Here is a 5,465-nt window from a genome sequence, read left to right as displayed (position 1 = left end):
TGATGAGTTAATCTACTGAAAATATGTTTATTATGTCATAGGTGATTATAACAGAATACTGTAGTACCGCAAACTCATGAACTGAAATGAATTTTGATAATTCTGGTATCTATGTATCCTATGTTGAATAGTGCTTTAAGTGCTTTATTTGTCTAGATATTTGTCGTCATAGGTTTTACATGATGTGGAGGACATTTACTTGTATATGTGAGCAACGTGACACAAACACTCATTCGTTAAGCACTAAATAAAAAAAAAGTTAGGCATCACAGGTTGAAATACACCAATGCTGTATAATTTTGTGGTTTTGCATTTAATCAAAAAGCGAATTTTACATCATAGTAATTCCAGATTATATCATAAACAGCTTCTCATAGGAAAAAGACCGAATCTATCCTTTTGCGGCAATAGAAACTATCTCTTTCCGATAAGGGAGCAAGCAGCCAATTTATGAGGAATATTCACGGTGTGAGGAAATTCTTCTGTGGAGAGGATGGGGCCGCACCACATATGGTTGCAAGATGTTAGGCATGAGAGCGTCTTCCACCCCTGGCTATCTGGCTGCCGCCTCCACCTCCACATCACCCGTGAGCCTCCTCCTCATCTAAGAAACTACCCGAAGTGTTTTCTACGTCCATGGGAACGTCTGCCTCCATGCCATCTCCACCTGCCAGGTTGCGGGTCAGGGTTGGGGTTAGCGTTGGGGCTAGCGTTGGGGTTAGCGGTGACGGAGGTGAAAACCGCCGACATCGCCACCAGGAGGGCCAGCAGTAAGTAGGTCTGAGGTAGAAAAGAATTTCATTATCAAAGAGTAAGAAGAAAAATGAGACTACTGGTAAAGTACTGATGATCACCATATACATATATGAACTGTATGACATGACTCTCTTACCAGTTCAGTGCAATATCTTTAGTTTGACCATTCCGGTTAGGAATAAGAATTCAGTTAAAATGCCTCAACTAATTATAATTAGTCGGTAACGCAAATGACAGTGATGCATTCACAGGCCATCCGGAGTCGAGCCCGCATGGATTCGAATTTTGGTTGCGGTAGTCGGTCCACAGCCAATGCAGCTGTTCATTCTCCCATATGGATTGACTGATAAATTGGCTTAGGCCAGGATATATATATATATATATATATATATATATATATATATATATATATATATATATATATATATATATATTCTTCTTTCTTTTAAACTATTCGCCATTTCCCGCATTAGCGAGGTAGCGTTAAGAACAGAGGACTGGGCCTTTGAGGGAATACCCTCACCTGGCCCAATTATCTGTTCCTTCTTTTGGAAAAAAAAAAAGAAAAAACCGAGAGGGGAGGATTTCCAGGCCCCCGCTCCCTCCTCTTTTAGTCGCCTTCTACGACACGCAGGGAATACGTGGGAAGTATTCTTAATCCCCTATCCCCAGGGATAATATATATATATATATTTTTCTTTCTTTCTTTTAAACTATTCGCCATTTCCCGCGTTAGCGAGGTAGCGCTAAGAACAGAGGACTGGGCCTTTTTTGGAATATCCTCAACTGGCCCCCTCTGTTCCTTCTTTTGGAAAATTTAAAAAAAAAAAAAAACGAGAGGGGAGGATTTCCAGCCCCCCGCTCCCTCCCCTTTTAGTCGCCTTCTACGACACGCAGGGAATACGTGGTAAGTATTCTTAATCCCCTATCCCCAGGGAAAATATATATATATATATATATATATATATATATATATATATATATATATATATATATATATAGCGTGAATGAGATACCCTTGATTAGGACATTCAGTTGTCCTTCCCGTCTTCGGAAATACAGAGGAAAAAGTTATGATGAACTCTACTCATGTCACACATTGCGAGGTTGATTCTTTATAATAGCTGTGTTTTTTTCTTCATAACTAATTTTGACTCCTCCTGTGTAGCAAGAGAGGTGTCGTAGGCAAGACGAAGACCATGTCTTACAAAATGCCAATATATGGAGCTCTATGGTCACCACAAGGAGCAGGTCCTCGTGTCTTTGTCTGTTCGTCAAGGTAATTCAAATTCCCCGTCAGGATTAGATAGAAGCAACTGGGTTCTGAAATATCACTCGCTTGGTAAGAGAGTAGTGCTGAAAGGCGAGATTATGTACTGTTAGGTGACGGGGATCTTGCTGAATGGGGTCAGTCTGCTGCTCAGGCAGGTGACAAAAAGGTTTGATTATATCACTGATAACAGACGTGCACCTGAGGTTGGGTTAGTGAGTGTTGTTGCTTCCTTTATCCAGAGGTGAAATCTCTATACAGATACACACGTACACCATCGATTATCCTGATAATGACGTGACACTGGACACGAACGTCTGTTGCAGCAAATATCTCCTCGGCATTAATAAATGTGTGATTGAAATCAAAAGTGTTGAAGAAAGCGAAACAAGTCAAGTAATGTGCAATTTGCCCGAGAAGAGCGCTGAAACGGCAGCATAGACTTATGATAATTACTTTTGTTAGAGAATGGAGAAAGGCTTTTGTTTCTCACCGTTGACGAATTTAGAGAATCAAAAGAATTAAGGGAACTAAACATATTGATGAAGTGGTGGCTTCGATTCCATGTATCAGTATCTATATTTATCACACATTTTGCATGTGTCTGTATCAAACTGTCTGAATATAAATACATGACAATTTGACGTAAGTAGTGCTTTTAGTCACTCAGTGTCAAAGTCAGAAATATTTACCGATGGATTACCAGTTATGAAATGGATCACACATGGATGAACGTCGCTGCTCTTGCAACAAGACAGTATGGGATACTTTCACCTTGTGGTTGGACAGGAAGTAGCTACAACACTCACCGGGAAAGCTCACTCACTAGTTGTAGGTACTGCCACAAATATGAGAAAAACATTTCTTGGGAGATGCTCCCTCAACGTTCGGGCCCATTGGACACGTAACGCCTCACGTCTAAGAAGCAGTTATGATTTTATGATTTAACTCAAAATCTTGATAGTTCTACCTCGTCAGTATCATGCCAGCCTTTTGACCTCAGTTTAACTCACATATTCAGTTAGATTTTAAGAAAGTAAAATACAAAGAAATCAGTTAAGCACCACTGTAAGCTGCGTGGAATCCAGCAGTGTTAGAAACAACCGAGCAGAGATTTTCCGACAACGCCACGTTTTCTTTATATTCATTCGAAACACATATTATGTTATTCATATTATTCGAAACAGAAACTGTAATCCCTTCTGCTGATTTTCTTCCTTCCTGTGCAAAAACGCATAAATATTACAATTCAGAAAAGGACATATTAATGAACAAACTGTAACGAGGAGAACCTTTCACAATTATCATGTTGAAACATGGACGATACAGACGTGTGTGTGTATATATATATATATATATATATATATATATATATATATATATATATATATATATATATATATATATGTACACAGACGAACGTCCAGATTTGATATCATTGGAATCATTACTTACAAACTTCATTTTGGTCTCGTAGTTCCACTGATCTTGACTTGCCTAGTACTGCTTGGTTTGCTTGGGAATGCTTCAGCCTTCCTTTATATATTCTCACAGACCTGCAGTGAGATATCGCTTGGAGATTTTTATATACATTTCTTCCAGTTGCCTTCTCATCAACGTAACGGATCGAAACAATTTCTCATAAAAAGAAGTTCCAGCGTTGGCACATGAGGCGTTAGTTACTCTTTTGGAAAGAAGTGAACAAAAAAGAAACACTTCAAGTGTTGATGTGTGAAGATGACTTGTGTATATTTGCTTCTTTACATGGGTCAGGGGAACAGATGTTGTTTTCGTGTGAAGACCTTAATCAGGGAGATGGTGGTCCAGTGTCGTGGTTACCATAAACTTGATCTCTCACTTGTTGCTTCACATGACTAAGTTAAACGGTAGGAAAATATCAGCGGGTTACCGTTACGTCTCGCAGAATTCCTCTCCAATGTGACGGGTTAATTCTTCTTCTTAGCAGTCAATTCACTTCCATTAGTATTTCATTATCATGTTTTGCGCCTTACGTATAGTTTATATTGTTGATTACATCCAAATCTAACCTTTCTTCTTAGATATATCATCCACAAACGATTGGATTCAGAGGAATTTGTTGGGAAAGGACAGTCTCTTGTGTGTGGGGGTGTAGACTATATCATTAGATACCTTTTGTGAGATTTGATTCGCAATAGAGACCACATGGAAAGTAATCGTGGTCATGATAAACCTTCGATCGAGTTTTGATCGAGTTTTCTGATTATTTCATTCTTCACGATCATGCAATATATATATATATATATATATATATATATATATATATATATATATATATATATATATATATATATATAAAGGAGTGGTGATTGGGAATCCCAGGTTTTTTACGTAAGTAGGAGAGATGGCCGGAGAGTATTATTGAACTACGTGTTAATTGATAGTCGTGTGAAAGAGAGACTTTTGGATGCTAATGTGCTGAGAGGGGTAACTGGAGGGATGTCTGGTCGTTATCTTGTGGAGGCGAAAGTGAAGATTTGTGGAGGTTCTCAGAAAAGAAGAGAGAATGTTGGGGTGAAGAGGGTGGTGAGAGTAAGTGAGCTTGGACAGGAGACTTGTGTCAGGAAGTACCAGGAGAGACTGAGTGCAGAATGGAAAAAGGTGAGAGCAAAGGACGTAAGGGGAGTGGGAGAGGAATGGGAGGTATTTAGGGAAGCAGTGATGGCTTGCATAAAAGATGCTTGTGGAATGAGAAAGGCGTGAGATGGGCAGAGTAGAAAGGGTAGTGAATGATGGTATGAAGAAGGAAGATTGTCAGTGAAACAGAAGAGGGAGGCATTTGGACGATTTTTGCAGGGAAGTAGTGCGAATGACTGGCAGGTGTATAAAAGAAAGAGGCAGGAGGTCAAGAGAAAAGTGGAAGAGATGAAAAAGAGATCAAATGAGAGCTTGGGTGAGAGAATATCATTAGATTTTAGGGAGAATAAAAAAGAATTTTTGGAAGGAGGTGCATAATGTTCGTAAAACAATAGAACAAATGGAAACATTGGTGAATTGGGCTAATGGGGAAGTAAAAATAAGTAGTGGTGAAGTGAGGAGTGAGTATTATAAAGGTTTGTTGAATGTGTGTGATGACAGAGTGGCAGATATCGGGTGTTTTGGTCTAGGTGGTGTGGGAAGTGAGAGGGTCAGGGAGAATGGTTTGGTGAACAGAGAAGTACTGAAAGCTTTGCTGGAGATTTAAACCGGGAAGGCGGCGGGTTTGGATGATATTTCTGTTGAATTTATCAAAAAATGGGGTGATTGTATAAAAGGAAAGGGGATAAAGGTGAGTGTTTCAAATTGCGGTGGTATAAGATTGTTGAGTATTATCAGGAAATTATATGGGAGGGTATTGATTGAGAGGGTCAAGGCATGTACAGAGCATCAGATTTGGGAAGAGCAGTGTGGTTTCAGAAGT

At 39.3% G+C, this 5,465-nt stretch overlaps 1 long non-coding RNA gene across 1 annotated transcript; it reads right to left on the bottom strand.

Annotated features, from left to right (window-relative positions):
• Window positions 1–294: 294 nt before the first annotated feature.
• LOC139755817 (uncharacterized) lies at window positions 295–3,566 on the bottom strand. Its single transcript, XR_011714174.1, has 2 exons — window positions 3,482–3,566; window positions 295–780 (listed from the first exon to the last, which is right to left on the bottom strand). It is a non-coding gene; the product is annotated as an uncharacterized lncRNA (long non-coding RNA).
• Between the last annotated feature and the right edge of the window lie 1,899 nt (window positions 3,567–5,465).

Source organism: Panulirus ornatus, chromosome 20, assembly GCF_036320965.1.
Source record: "Panulirus ornatus isolate Po-2019 chromosome 20, ASM3632096v1, whole genome shotgun sequence".
In the NCBI taxonomy this organism is placed as follows: domain Eukaryota; kingdom Metazoa; phylum Arthropoda; class Malacostraca; order Decapoda; family Palinuridae; genus Panulirus; species Panulirus ornatus.
This window is presented reverse-complemented; position numbering and strand designations above follow the sequence as displayed.